The sequence below is a fragment of the Zootoca vivipara genome, chromosome 11 (assembly GCF_963506605.1).
Source record: "Zootoca vivipara chromosome 11, rZooViv1.1, whole genome shotgun sequence".
NCBI classification, from domain to species: domain Eukaryota; kingdom Metazoa; phylum Chordata; class Lepidosauria; order Squamata; family Lacertidae; genus Zootoca; species Zootoca vivipara.
In genome coordinates this window covers 29579054-29596600 of record NC_083286.1, presented here as the reverse complement: position 1 = coordinate 29596600, position 17547 = coordinate 29579054, and positions in this window count along the sequence as shown.

Genomic DNA, 17547 nt, shown 5'->3' with positions numbered 1-17547 from the left:
TTTTCTTGATTTGCTCAAGGCTCATTTGCTCATTTATGAGACTGCACATCAGCGAGTGTGGGCAGATTGTATACAACTGTCAAAATTTCCAGTTTCAACCATGTTTGCGAATCTGCTTTAGGCATGGGTACACGGTTTAAACTTAAGCGAGTTACCCACACATAACCATCTAAATAAAACACAAGCTGTTGTCATTGGACCAATCAACCCTGATGCAAATAACCAGTGAATCAACTTCTAAGTAAGGTTTCGATAAGGATGTTTTTGTCTCACAATACAATATACAATAGTTACACTGAAGTCCTCCCAGTGGGGAGAAACAAATAAGAAAATGTGTAGATTTTCTTCTCTCCTTCGGAAATTGAAGAGAAAGCATTGTCTGCTTGAATTCACAGAAATAAATAGGGCATGAGCCATTATTAAAGCCCTGCAATATGCCAAAAGGGGCACAAAATAAGGGCATGAAATATTTCTGATGGGAAGAAAAAAAATCAAAATCAAATCCACCAAGTCCATTGGTCTCTTGTAGCTGTTAAGGCAGACTTGAGTAATAAAGGATGTGTATCTGTGCTTCCACTCAAATATTTCCTCTCCTATCACTCTTGTTATTCCTCAGCGTAATCAGTTTTTGGTGACGTGCATTTTTGCTGCCCAGCCAACTAAACATATTACAAGATTACATTGCCGTTTAATCCAATGTAATTGTTGCCCTACAAACATCAGACCACTGTCAGCAAAATCTCTCATTCTGTATCTCTGCCGAAGGCAAACTGGTGCCTCTGCCTCTTAGTTAGTGAGAAGTCATGCTGCTAACTTCTTTCAGCCTATATTGTCTGGATAGGAAACAGCTGAGGAAGCTCTCATTGAATTTATTTCCTGCCCCACAGGTCAAACTTTCTCCCTTCAGTAGTAGTTGTAGTACGGTTACTACAGGCAACTGTCCAATAACACAAAATACAAGATCACAGCCTCAGTAGAAATTATTATAAAGAATGGCAAACTAAGGACCGGCAATTGTAACATCAACTTTCAGATACCCTAGCACACATCAAATTGGAACAAAAGTTGCCAAAGATTTTTGGTATAATGCAATACCCTAAGGTAGGGCTAGGCAGAAGGTAGACTGGGATCTATGGGGTGATTTGAAGTAGATTGTCCCAATTGTTTAACAGTGGTAAGAACAAAATGACTCCACACATAAACTCCTGAGATAAAGGAAAATTTGGGTGGGGGGATTAACCAGGAATTGAATTTTGTGTGGAAGAAGTTAACTCTGCTCATTTCTGGTACTCAAAACAAACTTGTGGGCTTGGAATTCTTTAATTCTAAATAAATTGTTTTTGTTTTTGTTTTTTGCCTTGCTCCAGTGAGTGGGTTTTGGGGTTCGGTAAAAACAAAGTAGATCCTTCAAGCCTGATGTCAGCTCTCCTCCATTCTAAGCTACACACCCTGGGATCTCTTTTGGATGAAGGGCAGTTTAAATGTTGGACAAATAAAGATTGGATTTCCACACAATCACCTGAGGAGGATAGTAAGAACATGTCCCCAGCATAGCTGCCAAGTTTTCCCTTTTCTCGCGAGGAAGCCTATTCAGCATAAGGGAAAATCCCTTTAAAAAAGGGATAACTTGGCAGCTATGGTCCCCAGATCCCACCACAAACTTTGCATCCCCAATGACACCCAACTCCTCACCAGGCAATCATTATAGAAACGTCTGTGAAGGTGAGAACCTGCTATATGCCCAGAGGGCCTCCCCTCCATGTCTTAAAAGCTTGATCACCAAATTTTGAACTACCTGTTTCTGAACAAATTTCCGAGCCAACCCCATGGACAATACAATTAATTGCCAATCCAAAATGTTACCAGAGGCTTAGATAACTGGCTAAGCTCTCTCTGTCCAGGGATGCCACAGGTGTTATGGGTAATATGTGGAACCCCTATGCAAGGAAGCAAGTTTTGGCTGGAATCATGTGTCTGCATTATGTGTGAACTGGACTATGGACAAAATAATATTTTATATATTGAAGTAAATGTATTTTGAATGTCAACCACCTCATGTAAATCTCTGAAAATTCAGTAGCAACAGGCTTTACGGTTATAATCACCCTCCTCGGCATTGGGAATGCAGTCAGATCATTGTGAAGATTGAGACCAATTTCCCGTTTGTCTTTGGGGCACCATGAATACTTTCTCCCTGTGTTAGTCCCTGGTGCCATTTTACCATTGCTTGCCTGCTCTCGCACAGAGTGACAACATTTACTGTGCTAATCTTATGTTATGTACTCTCTTTCTCTCTCTCTCTCTCTTTTTCATTTCGGTCACCCCATGTGTTTTTAATTGGTTTCTCAAGCACCCGCAGCAATACAGCTGCTCCATTTGGCAGTTGCAAGTGCCCACAAACCCCAGTGCCTCCCTCTGTCTGCTGTTTAGGTATTTCTTTTGGCACAAGAATGGAGCCGTTGTAAATCTGATGTGAGGTGTAAAAAGGCAGATGGAAATCTTGTGGCTAAGTTGAGGAGGGTCTTGTTTGCTGGAGAGACCATTCTTGCGCTGTGAGCTTCACTCATCCGAAATAAAACCAGCATTTTGTATGAGTGCCTGTTAGCAGATGAAATTAGGAATTATAATGATGGTAGTTAGTTGCTACACATTATTGGGGGGGGGGGATCCAGACCTGACATAGAATCATGAAATCGTAGAACATAGATCATTCAGATGGTTAAAAGGGAAGGATCTTTCCAGCATGCCTCTTTGTGAGTTTCATGGAAGCAGGGGTCTAATGCTTGCTGGTGGTGATAGGGTTGAGCTGGATATTTCGTATCATCTGGAAGGACAATTCTTAGGCGTTCACACCTTAGGCCAGGCATCCCCAAACTGCGGCTCTCCAGATGTTTTGGCCTACAACTCCCATGATCCCTACCTAAGAGGACCAGTGGTCAGGGATGATGGGAATTGTAGTCCAAAACATCTGGAGGGCCGAAGTTTGGGGGTGCCTGCCTTAGGCTGTGTCCACAGCGATCGTACATGTGGGATAAGACTCTATTCCACCACATAACTATAGGGATAGCAAACCTTCAGAATGTTCAAAGTGTAATGCAAATAAAGGATCACCAGATCTTTAGTTTGAGAACCTACTGAATCTACTGCAGTGGTTAATAGAACAATGGCAGAAGGCATCTCTGAGCATGGGCAGCAAGCTGTTCCCTCCCTGCCAAGTAAGCAGAACCACCTCCTTAGTCTATTTTATGCATTATTCCAATCAATCAATCAATCAATAGCATACCCAGCTTTTCCCATGCTTTTGGAGATTTTGCATCTCTAGTTAGTATACCGACTGCACATGGAAAATTCCTCTGACATTTGTGCAGAATGTTATAGGGAGGTAAGGAAGAAAATATGCTGTTGCATTAATTATCAGTTTTCCATTTGACAGTTTAATTAAGAAAAGGAGAAAGTGGGGGGGGGCCTTACAAGATTCATGATGAATCACATACGGTATATTCTTACCGGCATCATATTCATGTTTCAATTATACACATTGTGAACTGATGAACAGCAATCTAGCTTTTTATTTTATTTAATAAATGTGATATCTGTTGGAATTGATAACATTAGTTCAGTAATTACTGAGCTGTTTTTTTCAGGCATCAGGGGGTGGGGAAATGGGGAAAGGGTCCTGGAAGGTTGCCATCTCTCTCTCTCTCTCTCTCTCTCTCTCTCTCTCTCTCCCCCCCCCCCCCTTTCAGGGCTTCTATGCTTTGAGCAGATGTGTGATGGCAAATATTAAAGAGGTGAATATTTTCCAAAAATATAAAATCGGAGTCATGGGGAAGCTTTTTTACCTACTGAATTTCTGCCAGTCATGCATTTATTTAAAAGCAGAGGAGCCCCATATGAACAAAATGTGGCAACCCTATAAACCCAATATTGGCTTGATTTTTTCCCCTGAACTAACCAGTACACCTCCACCTTTGCCAAAGTACAAATCCTTCATTGTGAGCTGTGTGTGTGTGTGTGCATTTAGTTTCCTGTGGAGGAATCCTCTCTCACATAGGTGTGTGTTATTGGTCATTGTCGCGGTCACACTGACCTGCACATCACCCCCGGACGTTTGACGGTCTATTGGTGATGTGCCAACGACAAACAAATACTCTCAATCACTCACACACCTCAGACAAGGATATAGTAAAATAAAACAAGATGGTGTATTGAATGTTCTTATGCGTAATGGTTACTGTACAAATCTTAAACGGTTTCCAAAATCACAGATGGTTCCTATACCGGCCTAATACCTCTAAATATGAATTACCGGCCTATTACCTCTAAATATAACTAATAACAATTATCACTAAACTCATAACACTATATCCTGTCTATCTCACTATTTAACAGCCACCACAATATTAACCAGCTCTTATCTTCACACCAGCTCCTCTCAACTATATCACTCTCTTCTCATCTAACTCTCCCTCAACTCTCCTCATCTCACTCATCTCCCCTCCTGCCTGCCTGCTTCTCTCTATACACCCTGCTTCTGGCTGGAGAGCTCCCATTGGTCATTTCCCTCCCTGGCAACTTAACCCCTTCTAGGCCGTCTAGAGGTGAAACGCCACAGTCATACATACCAGATCTCTTATAATCTCTTCCCTCATTTAAGATTTTAAACAATTAGGCTATTCTTTTATGATGGGCTAGCTTTCCAGTTCAGGTTGCGGGTGGCGCTGTGGGTTAAATCATAGAGCCTAGGGCTTGCTGATCAGAAGGTTGGCAGCTCGAATCCCCACAATGGGGTGAGCTCCCGTTGCTCGGTCCCAGCTCCTGCCCACCTAGCAGTTTGAAAACACATCAAAGTGCAAGTAGATAAATAGGTACTGCTCCGGCGGAAAGGTAAACAACGTTTCTGTGTGCTGCTCTGGTTCGCCAGAATTGGCTTAGTCATGCTGGCCACATGACCTGGAAGCTGTACGCTGGCTCCCTCGGCCAATAGAGCAAGATGAACACTGCAACCCCAGAGTCGGTCACAACTGGACCTAATGGCCAGGGGTCCCTTTAGCTTTAGCTTTAGCTTTCCAGTTCTCTCTCTCTCTCTCTCTCTCTCTCTCTCTCTCTCTCTCTCTCTCTCTCTCTCTCTCTCTCATTGGCTAAAAGGCCCTTTCCACCAGACAGCCCTGTTTAGGGAAGCTTTTAATGTTGAACAGACTATTGTATTTTAATATTTTGTTGGAAGCCACCCAGAATGGCTGGGGAAACCCAGCCAGATGGGCGGGGTATAAATAATAAATTATTGTTATTGTTATTATTATATATACTAACTGCAACTGGGAAAAAATTCAGCCTACAGGAGACTCAAATAAAATCCTTAAAAGAACTGAAAATCAGTTGCGTATTCCACTGCAGGGTAAATATCCTGCTTCTGGCTCTGGGAAAATGTGTGATTCCTTCCATTTTGAAATGTTATGATTTATTTAAACTCCACATTTCCATCAAGTAGGTCAAGGTGACATCCCTGTGCCCCCCCCCATATACCCTCATAACAAGCCTGTGTAGATACTTTACAGACTGAGATAATGACTGGCTCCCCAGCCATGTTCCAACACTACACCCCACTATCTCATTTGTTTGAAATGGCTCAGCAAAGTTGAGGACTTTTAATTCCCACTGTTTTCAATGAGAAAAATGTAAGCACTTGCTGAACTTTCCCCACTAGGGAAAAAAAGACAGAGACACTTTGGTCTGGATCATATCTAGATGTCAGGGACTGGCTGGATGAAGAGGAGTCGTGGGAGGCACCAACTGGGGAACCCGCAAGGGAAACCCCAGAGCAGGAAGGCTCAGAGCCAGGGGTTTGGTGGTGGGACCCTGAGGAGAGGCCAAAGGGAGATGGGCGTGAGATGTCAGATGCTGAAGGGGCAATAGGGTTTAGTGAGCAGGAGGAGCCAGTGGCAGGGAGCAATTCAGATGCAGAGGCTGAAGCAGAGGAAGGGGGCCAAGAGCCTGCTGAAGAATCCTGGGAATCTCCCTGTCCTGCTGTGACAAGCTCCCCTCCCTTGTAGTCTCCAAGAAAGTGCAGGATAATGAGAGCAGAACAATGACCAGTTCTGTGCAAGCATAGTTTGAGAATGCTTGGACAACATCCAGGAGAGGGGGGAGACTTAGAGCAATGTACTGGCTTGACAGCAGTACATGTGAAAAGGATCTAGGAGTCCTGGTAGACCACAAACTTGACATGAATCAGCAGTGTGATGCAGCAGCTAAAAAAGCCAATGCAATTCTGGGCTGCATCAATAGGAGTATAGCGTCTAGATCAAGGGAAGTAATAGTACCACTGTATTCTGCTCTGGTCAGACCTCACCTGGAGTACTTTGTCCAGTTCTGGGCACCACAGTTCAAGAAGGATACTGGCAAGCTGGAACGTGTCCAGAGGAGGGCAACCAAAATGGTGAAAGGCCTGGAAACAATGCCTTATGAGGAACGGCTTAGGGAGCTGGGTATGTTTAGCCTGGAGAAGAGAAGGTTAAGGGGTGATATGATAGCCATGTTCAAATATATAAAAGGATGTCATATAGAGGAGGGTGAAAGGTTGTTTTCTGCTGCTCCAGAGAAGCGGACATGGAGCAATGGATTCAAACTACAAGAAAGAAGATTCCACCTAAACATTAGGAAGAACTTCCTGACAGTAAGAGCTGTTCAGCAGTGGAATTTGCTACCAAGGAGTGTGGTGGAGTCTCCTTCTTTGGAGGTCTTTAAGCAGAGGCTTGACAGCCATATGTCAAGAATGCTTTGATGATGTTTCCTGCTTGGCAGGGGGTTGGACTGGATGGCCCTTGTGGTCTCTTCCAACTCTATGATTCTATGATTCAATGCAGAGGAAGGGGAGAAACCCTCAGTTCTAGCAACTGCTCTCTTGGGGCAAGACCTGCTGGGAAGTGTTGCTGAGTTGTATGTCATTTTCTTGAATAAGAGCGAACTTCACTGAAAAACTCTGCTTCTTGCATGCTGACATCAGATAATTTAAAGAAAGGAAAGAAACTTAGAAATTTCACGAAAACAAATACCCTGCCTCAAAATACTCTAACCAATTGCTTATTCTGTGTGAGCAACATTGCAAGAAAGCAAGCTTAGACTGCAATCCTATTGAACACACTTACTGGGGAGCAAGCTCTGTTGAGCTCCTTGGCCTTTTTCTTGGTGGATGGACTGCACTCGTTTTGAGGCTAAACACCTACATCTATCTTACCCCACACCTCTAGAACCCCACGAGTATTCAGCAGATCTGTGTGCACTCTGTGCTGCACCTCAAATGTGAACACCAACAAAATATCTAACCTGTATAAATTATGCAAATGTGCTCATCAGGATGCATATAATTTTACCCTGATTCAGCTCATCATGGTGAAGGGCAAAGTGTTGTGCAGAGCACTGAAGATCTGCCTTCCAAATTTTGTTCAGCCTGTCCTCTGGCTTCTGTGATGTTACAATGCCTCACAAGCTGGTCTTTAGTAAGCATTCATTTGTGCAGAGGAGAGGGAAATGGCTCTGCCCAGGCCAATGTGCATTCACTAGATAGTCTGTAGGCAGCTGCTCATGTAAGGACTCCCTACAAATGTCCTGATACACATAGAATCATAGAATCATAGAGTTGGAAGAGACCACAAGGGCCATCCAGTCCAACCCCCTGCCGAGCAGGAAACACCATCAAAGCATTCTTGACATATGCCTGTCAAGCCTCTGCTTAAAGACCTCCAAAGAAGGAGACTACATACATTAGGCTTCTTCTCTGGCGATCAGTCATAGCCGAGTAAGATTGTCTTCCATAAACACGGTATTAACAATGACGTAAGTGACTGTGGAGGCCAATTCTGGATCCACATGTCCTTCCACAGTGGGGACATTGGTTTCCATCATCACCTTGTCGTGGTGAGTGGGCTTGCATGTTCCTATGACCTTTGTGAGCGAAGCTGTCGGGAATCTCGTACTCCCAGCAGGGTCACCCAAGGCAGTAAGGTCAAAGGGAAGGATCCAAAGAATGATCCAAGAAGTCCTCAACGGCAGAACAGGCAGATGATAACAAGCAGTATGTTACAATGGCTGTGAAGGCGGATGAAGGCTGCAGCAGATAGGAATCTACCGGTTTGTCGTGACTACTTCATGCCATCGGAATAGAGCCCTACTGCGAAGACTGTGCGTTGGTCAGTGAGCACTGATCTACACACATAAAACAAATTCACGCACAGGCATCTTCCAAATACATTAGACAGGGCCCCACAGACACACATGACTTCGTTTTTAAGGGGTTATAAAATTTGAGATTTTCAGGATGCTGAAATCTTGACCCCCCAACTAGGGATTGAAGCATCTGTCAAGTTCAGTTCTTTTGGGTTCTCATTTCTCCAATCTTAAATGCAGTTCTCCACATTTCTGCAGCAGTTTTCTTTGGGGGGGGGGGAGGACCTCATAAAAATTCAACAGCATTTTGGTGAGAATTTATCCGTAAAAAAACATGTACAATTTCCCCTAATACAATGTATATTTTAAATCAAAATATTTATATACCTCTATTCCCCCCCCAAAAAAAAATCAAAGTGGTTTACACTGACAGTGCATATAGCCAGTGCTTCTTTCCCTGGGGGTACTCGAGGGCATGCAGTACCGGCACCAGTTTTTTTTTTTTTCAGAATAAAAGCACTGGTTAAAAGTGTGGCACTTACTGTAACAACTTCATGGTGAGTACAGGCACCTTTTTCCCCAGAAGAAAAGCACTGCATAAAACCATGAAATTAAAACCATAAAATATGTATGCTATTTCACAAGTATATTCATTATTATGCAAACTTTCAACTAATCGGTGCTTTTTTCAGCCAGAACTCACTGGAACTCAGTTCTGGCACTTCTCAGGTGCCATTCTAAGAGAACAAAGGAGGCATTTGTGGTGAGCTCCAGCACTTCCCTTTCTAGAAAAATAGCACTACTCCTAATAGATGTATTTTTTTGTAAATATTGTTCGCTTGAAGTACTGCATCACAAAATTCAGATAAGTGTGAATTTTGAATGGCTGGTTCTAATACTGTTTCGCATTGTGTGAATTTGATAGATTTGCCTTTAAATATGAACCGGGTCCACTTCCCCCCCCCCCATCCCTTCCCTCCTCCCTACTTACTTTGTATATTTGCAGAGTGATATCATGGAAAGCACACTGTCCTGCTGGCCCTAAGAGACCAGAAGTGACAAGCACATCATGCCACCCTAGTTGCTCTGCCTCTTTGAGAATTGTTGCCTGCTTCATGGAGGGAGGGAAAGGACACACGCCAAAGAGGGGAAAAAATTGTCAGTCAAACATGGCTTTCAAGGTGAGGCTGCTTTCTACCCTCTGTGGGTGTTTGCAGTCCCTGACACATACCAGACTGGACTGGTGCTCCTCACTGAAGAGAAAAATGCATTGCACAGTTTCAGCCGTGAGATGTAAAGGACTCATCGTCTCAACAATCACCGCCAAGCCTTTTAATGTAGCCAACATGGGGCTACAATCTGGCTTCCGAGCCCCGGGGGAGAAAATACAGAAAGGTTTGGGCCTGGCATTTGGAAGCAGGCTTCTTTTTGGATTGTTTAATAGTCCCACTTTGCCAAGCCGAGTGCATATGCTTGTTTCCTCTGTGACTGATGCAAGTTGAATCAAATGATTATAAACAACTGCTTATGCTTGAAGAGAAGGTTTTGGCTATAATTACCTTTGAATTTATTCATAATTATCTTTCAGGAAATTACTGATCTCAATTCCTGCCAAAGGGAACAATTGGAAATGGCTCATTTTCCCCCCATTTCTAAGGCAGTGGGGCTCCTTTCATTTTATAGGCTCACATTTGGATCCGAGAGAAATTAGACACTTGACTTCCATTCCAGAGTTGTTGTTTTTTTGTCTTTTTTCCCTCCCCCACCCCCCACCCCTCTTCCCTCTAAGAAAATTGCAGTATAGTTTATACCAGATGAACGGTTCTGTTTGGGTCAGGTGGAAATACAAGAGCTAGATTTGCATTTTATATATATATATCCCTTCACGGACACTGAAAATGTATTTGGCTGAAATTTAGATGTAGGAACGTGTGCCAAAAGAAAGAGCTGGGGAAAAGAACACACACACACACACACACACACACACACACACACACACACACGAAAGCTGCAAGACCACATTACCTCATTGCCTTTACATAGTAGGTATTTAAATGCATGGGGGGGGAGGGAAGGAAACATAATCTTTGAGAAATAGAGATTTAAATGGTTCATTGCCTAATTGAAATAATACTAGGGATCGCAGTCAGAGTTTTAGCTTCTTCAAATCAATGTGTGAAATGTAACTTCCTCCCATCCCTGTTTTCTTCAGCTGGCCTGCAAGCCACCTTCACTCTCTATTCGCCTCAGCCGCCCTGGACCAACCAACCTCCTCCATCCTTCAACACCCTGCTTCACCTTTCTTTACAGTTACCGCCATTACAATCTCACTGTAGGCAAGTGCCTCCACTGTTCACCAGCACATTCTCATTTGTCATATTTAGAGCACAAGGGTTTTTAGACATTTGGAAAATATATTACAGTGGAACCTCGGTTTATGAACACCTTGGTTTACGAATTTTCGGTTTATGAACACTGCGGACCCATCTGGAACGGATTAATTCACTTTCCATTACTTTCAATGGGAAAGTTCGCTTCAGTTTATGAACGCTTCAGTTTATGAACAGACTTCTGGAACCAATTACACTCGTGCTTCGGGTTAAGTACACTCCAGGTTGAGTACTCCGTGGAGCCGTCTGGGTCCACTTTCCATTACTTTCAATGGGAAAGTTCGCTTCAGTTTATGAACGCTTCAGTTTATGAACAGACTTCCTGTGAGGGACAGGGAATACCGAGAGGTCCCTCCCATCTTAAAGTCCAGCCCATCCTCAAGCGCTGGGGAGAGCTCTGCCTCCAGCGGAGAATCAGGAAGTGGTGTCCGAGGCTCAGGCAAGGTTGCGGAGCCACTGACCCAGGTGGGACAGGAAGGGGGGAGCCGGGGGGGAAGGCCAATCCCCCCGACTCCGGAATTGGGCAAAAAACGTCGGGGGAAGAGGCTGGGTCTCCCCAAGCTTCTTTGCTGGAAGAAAACGCGCCAAACTCCATTCGGAGGTACTGACACCTGACCGAAAGCATGTATATAGATCGCTCTGAGCACTGTAAATAATCAGCACTTAATAAAAGTCTAAAAGGACTATGCTGCGAGGAGTCGTTACTCTAGAGTAGCCGCATCAGCGCCTCTGACACTTCCGGAACCAATTGTGATCATAAATTGAGGTGCCACTGTATAGGTACAGACATATAACAACTGTTGCTCTGAACCTTTTAGCAAAACCCTGTTCACACTTGCAAGGGAGGCAAGGCTCTCCTCTTGAAAACTATAGCAGCACTTCCTATACAGATTGTTCGGCCACTTGATGTCACATGGCCACATTTTCATTATGGGACTTGTTTCCACAGGGCAAGGGTTTCTGTAGGGGTGTGCATAGATGCCAAGAGAGGATATATTTATTAGATATTTTCCTTCCTTCCTCACGTTTGTGAGTTCAGCAGAGTGCATCCCTTTATAGCTTAAAACGAAAGATTAGTTAGGCTAGTTTCAGCCTTTTAGTTTAAGTAATCCAGGATGCTTCGAGGCAGACTGGATTCTCCTGGTATGTCCCCCTTTCTCCCCTTAAAACAATAATCACACAAGCAATCTTGCAAAGGTTAAAAAAATAACATTTACTCACTCAGAACGCTTGTTGTGAAATAATAGATACAGCTGCTTTGTTCCGGCAGGCTTAAAATGGTGGTTCAGTTACAATGATGTGCTTAAGTCTAGCTTAAGATTTTGTCTGAGCTGTGGCTCAAACTTAGCATATGTTCTACATTGCTGGAATGCGGTGAAAGAGCAAAGAGCAAAAACAAAGTGCCCAGACAGGTGAGGAGATTATATATGGCTACACCCTCCTCCTGTCAGGGCACAGTAGGAGTTCTCTCTATCAAACCTACAGGAGAATCTGTGAGTTTCATGTGCCTATCTAGCAAACATGTAGTAGTAGTAGTAGTAGTAGTAGTAGTAGTAGTAGTAGTAGTAGTAATTTATCATTTAAACCCCGCCCATCTGGCTGTGTTTCCCCAGCCACTCTGGGCGGCTTCCAGCAAAATATTAAAATACAATAATTCATCAAATATTAAAAGCTTCCCTAAACAGGGCTGCCTTCAGATGTCTTCTAAAAATCAGATAGTTGTTTGTTTCTTTGACATCTGGTGTGAGGGCATTCCACAGGGCAGGTGCCACTATCGAGAAGGCCCTTTGCCTTCTGTAACTTTGCTTCTCACAGTGAGGTAATCGCCAGAAGGCCCTCGGCGCTGGACAGGTGCCCAGGAAGAATGATGGGGGGTGGAGACGCTCCTTCAGGTATACTGGGCTGAGGCCATTTAGGGCTTTAAAGGTCAGCACCAACACTTTGAATTGTGCCCAGAAACGTACTGGGAGCCAATATAGGTCTTTCAGGACCGGTGTTATGTGGTCTCGGTGGCCACTTCCAATCAGCAGTCTAGCTGCCGCATTCTGGATTAGTTGTAGTTTCCAGGTCACCTTCAAAGGTAGCCCCACGTAGAGTGCATTGCAGTAGTCCAAGCGAGAGAGAACCAGAGCATGCACCACTCTGGCGAGGCAGTCCATGGGCAGATAGGGTCTCAGCCTGCATACCAGATGGAGCTGGTAGACAGTTGCCCTGGACACAGAATTGACCTTCACCTCCATGGACAGCTGGGAGTCAAAAATGACTCCCAGGCTGCGCACCTGCTCCTTCAGAGGCACAGTTACCCCATTCAGGACCAGGGAGTCCTCCATACCCATCTGTCCTCTGTCCCCCCAAAACCGTACTTCTGTCTTGTCAGGATTCAACCTCAATCTGTTAGCCACCATCCATCCTCCAACCACCTCCAGGCACTCACACAGGACCTTCACTGCCTTCACTGGTTCCGATTTAAAAGAGAGGTAGAGCTGGGTATCATCCTCATATGCCCAGCCCAAGCCCCATGATTATCTCTCCCAGCAGCTTGATGGGGGAGAGGAAGGAACACCCATCCCCCAACACCACTTTCTGAACATGTTCCAGGAGGAAGGAGCGGAACCACTGTATGACAGTGTCCCCAGCTCCCAGCCCCTCTAGACGGTCCAGATGGATGTTGTGGTTGATGGTATCAAAGGCCGCTGAGAGATCCAGCAGAACTCGGAAGCAGCTTTCACCTTTGGTTTCAAAGCATTGTAAATATCCCACAGTTTCCCCCTCTACAGAATAGGGATGGGGAATCTCAGCCCCAGAAGTAAAATGCAGCGCTACAGGCCTATTTGAAGGGTCTTCTGTCTAGTTCTTGAGACTATCCCTACATCGTACTCCCCACCCAAAGTCCATACTCCTCACCCCCCTTGCTTTGCACCTCCCTTGAGAATTTTGCCATGAGTGCTCTCAAACTCTGATAATGGCTCTTCCTTGCCTGGATGGAGGCCAAATAAGGATGATGCATGAATATGTGTAGAAACCAGTCTACCGGTACAAAGTTCAAATTCACGTTTATTGCCCCACTCACCATTGGCATGTGCTCCCACCTCTAAAGTTTGCCCAGAAGGGAACATGGTCCTTAGGCTCGAAAATGTTTCTTACCCTTGCTAAAGAAAAAAAGACCAACTTGTAGACTTAAAATGGTAAGTAGAACCTCCCTGACCCCCTCAAATGTTCTTCAAATTTATCTGGAAAAGAGACAAGAAACCCCCAAACAAAATATGTCCTCTTTCATAGTGAGCAGGGACTTTTGCAAAAGTATGCCCCAGCACTAGAAAATACTGTTTCCCCACCTTGTGGCAGCACTGGGGTAAAAGGAACTACTTCGGGAGGAAGAGAAAGCTAGATTTTTTAGCCCAATTGTGAAGTGGGGTGTGTGTAGAAAATATAGGGGGATCTGTATGAAATCATGAAGGTTAAAGTCCCCCCCCCAACTGATTCTCCCCTACAAATGCTTCCCTTGATCATTAGTGATACATGATTCGCTCTGAGTCCACTTGGTAGAATAATGCCGGATATAAGCTTTTAAAATAAATAGATTTAAATTAAACACATGGTAAACACAGGTTTAGGAAACCTGCATTTGCCAAGTGACCTGTAGTACTGCCCTAAACATGGATAGTGGGTATCAGTATGAATCAGGCATTAATGAGTAGTGAGTTAAAGAAGAGATCACAGAACCAGTTCTTTGATGGAACCAAATGGTGTGTGCAGAGATTTCATTCTAAAAGGCTGCCTAAACTACTGTATCAGTCCGTTCAGCCGTCATAGGCTGCACTTAGGATGACTGAGCTACAATTTTTGGCGGAAAGTGGAATGGGAACTGCCGATATGCATTTTGCTTTACTTTCCTGAGAGACAGACGAATGAACTTTCAACTTCCCAATAAGCTGTAATGTGGGAAAGTTCCATTTTTAGGTTTACATGAAGGAGTTACCTCTGAGAATAGCCTTTTGGCCCGGTGGAAAAAAACTAGAAACATCCCAGGAAGTCGCTGAAACCTTGTAGTACTGTGAGAATCTGAATAAAAATAAACACTGGATTATTTCAGGCGTACTCCCTTGAGAAAACAAAGCAGGCTCACTTAGAACTGCTCGCCTAATCTTGACAGAACAAGAAAAATTAGCAACTGATTCCAGGTTTGGAGTGGGTGGGTGTCGGGGGGAGCTCATAGCATAATGTCATGGTGGTATGAAATCTCTGAGAGAAGGAAATAAAAAGGCATATGAAACGATATCAGACCTGAGACAAGAACGCTCTGGTCCTCGTGAGAAAAAATGCAGAGTCAGGGTGAACAGTCCTGAAAAGGTGTTAGCTGGAATTCTCAGAGCCTTGAGAGCTTGGAAGCTTCACTAACAAACACTGTCCTGAAAGAAACAAGCAGCAAAACATTTTCTCAGGAGAATTAAATGGCAGGAGGAGCCAAACTAGTTCACAAGATTCTGTCAGGATACAAGAGACTTTCCCTAAATGGCAAAACATAATTCAGAAGTACTGAATTCAATGAGATTTGTATAAGGCAAGGGACACAGCTCCATTTGACAAGGTTAAACACACACACACACACACACACACACACACACACACACACACACACACTTTAGGGGAGGCTGGCCTATTTGGGCTAATGGGGCAGTGCCCTACCAGCTTCATTAAGCACCCTCCTGCTTGCTTTCACGCAGTCCAGGGGATGTTATTGGATGTCAGCATCTTGCTCTTTAGTCTCAGTGATGTACTTATAGATCTTAAAAAGGTAAAGGACCCCTGACAGTTAAGTCCCGTCGCGAACGACTCTGGGGTCGTGGCATTCATTTTGCTTTACTGGCCGAGGGAGCCGATGTTTGTCCGCAGACAGTTTTTCTGGGCCATGTGGCCAGCATGACTAAGCCACCTGGCAAAACCAGAGCAGTGCATGGAAACGCCATTTACCCTCCCGCTGTAGCGGTACCTATTCATCTACTTGCACTTTGACGTGCTTTCAAACTGCTAGGTTGGCAGGAGCTGGGACTGAGCAACGGGAGCTCACCCCGTTGCCAGGATTCAAACCACTGACCTTCCGATCGGCAAGCCCTAGGCTCTGTGGTTTAGACCACAGATAGGAAAATGGGACAAAGCTGGAATTAGATGGCTCTGCCGGTCATTGGTTCTGGCTTCACTTGCCCTTGGTCCCCCTTACTTCTGCCCTGCCCAGTTTTACGGGGCAACAGCCACCACTACCCAATTCAGACTTTTTTGCAGACTTTCTCAGACTTATTTGGAGATCAGAATGCAGTTAATAATCGGATCTCACACTTCTCTGAATTTTGTGGTGCAGTTTCAGTTCCAAAGAAATGCACACCTTATTGGGGGGAGGGATGTGTACCCTATGCATACATAGTTTGTATTTTTTTGGAGGGAAATGCATAGAAAAGCATACAAAACGCATATTTGGGGGGCTAAAGGTATAAAAATGTGTGCATTTTAGAGGGGAGTGCTAAATTGACATGTGAATTTTTCATGAGCCTTTTAAAAAGACCCAAAGAAAACAGAACTGAATGGGCTTATGATCAAATGCATGTGAAACTGACTCAGCAAGGAAATAGTCTGATCCATCCCTCCCATGGCGCACCCCCCCCCCTATAAACTATGGTTGCCATATCTTGAAAAGCAAAGAAGAGGACAGCCTGAGCCACTGCCAGTCCAAGCCAGGGAAAGAGGTGTGCGTGCACATGGGGCTGCTGCATATCTCTCCCTGCTCAAGCTGGCAGTGGCTACAGTGTACAGAGCAGCCTGAGCCCGAGCCATTGCCAGCCTGAGCAGAGGTAAGACCCCATCTCCTACCTGATCTCCGCTGCGACAGCCTCCCTTCGCTGCGGTGGCTTCTGCTTCTGGGGCACTACACCCTCCCGAGCATGTGCGTGCCCTCCCAAACCCACAATTTATTTATTTTTAAAGCAAAATAACCAGTCATTTCCTTTAAAATGTACAATATCCGCCCAGATGGGCATGTTGGCCCCCAAAAGGAGGGCATGTCCGGGTTTTCCTGGACATATGGCAACTCTAACAGATTAGTTCCAAATGATCAAAACTGAAATTCCTGGAATGCCAAGTTTCACCCCAACTACCAGATGTCATGCTTGCAGAATAAACCAGCAGATCTGAGGAAGACACACAGGCCTATACTTAAAACGTCAACTTTGTATCACTGCAATTAACGTAAAGCCGCACAAACCAATGTGTGCTGCTCTGATAACCTTGTAGTCGCATAAGTCGCACACATATCGCATGGGATTCAAGTAGCTGATTTCACCTTATTTCCCATCTTTGCGACCTGCAAGCCGAAGAGGCACAGTTAGAAAATGAAGAGGTGATGTAACACAACACGCTTCTTCTTTTCTTTCTTCTTTTCTTTTCTTTTCTTTTCTTTTCGGCTTGGCAGCAATCTTTATCAACAACGCAGTGGCATCACTTCTGGCCTGCAGAAGGACAGGGGTCAAGCTGTCCTAAGGAAACTTGTTACTGAGAAGATAACTGGCCCCCTCAAGAATACTTCAGAAAGAAAGCAGTTGCTTCTATGTACACACACACATAAAAATCAATAGCTCCAGCTCGAAGAATAAGAAAAGATGCTCCGCTTTTTTAGATCTACTGCCTAACCGAACTTAGTCTAAATCATTTTAAAAAACACACAAAGATCTCTCTCTCTCTCTCTCTCTCTCTCTCTCTCTCTCTCTCTCTCTCATGGCATATATTCGGTATAATATCTGCTGCCATTAACAACATCATTAATAACAAATGTCTGTTTAATTACTCTTACTAAGATTAAAAAGGCCATTATGACTGCAACTTGAGAAATTCATTAGCACAGAAACTGTGTGTGTGCCAAATGCACTCTCCTTAAAGATACAGAGTTCAGTATTTTGAAGGTATGCCACAGGAGTAACCAAACACATTTTCCTATCCTCTGAAA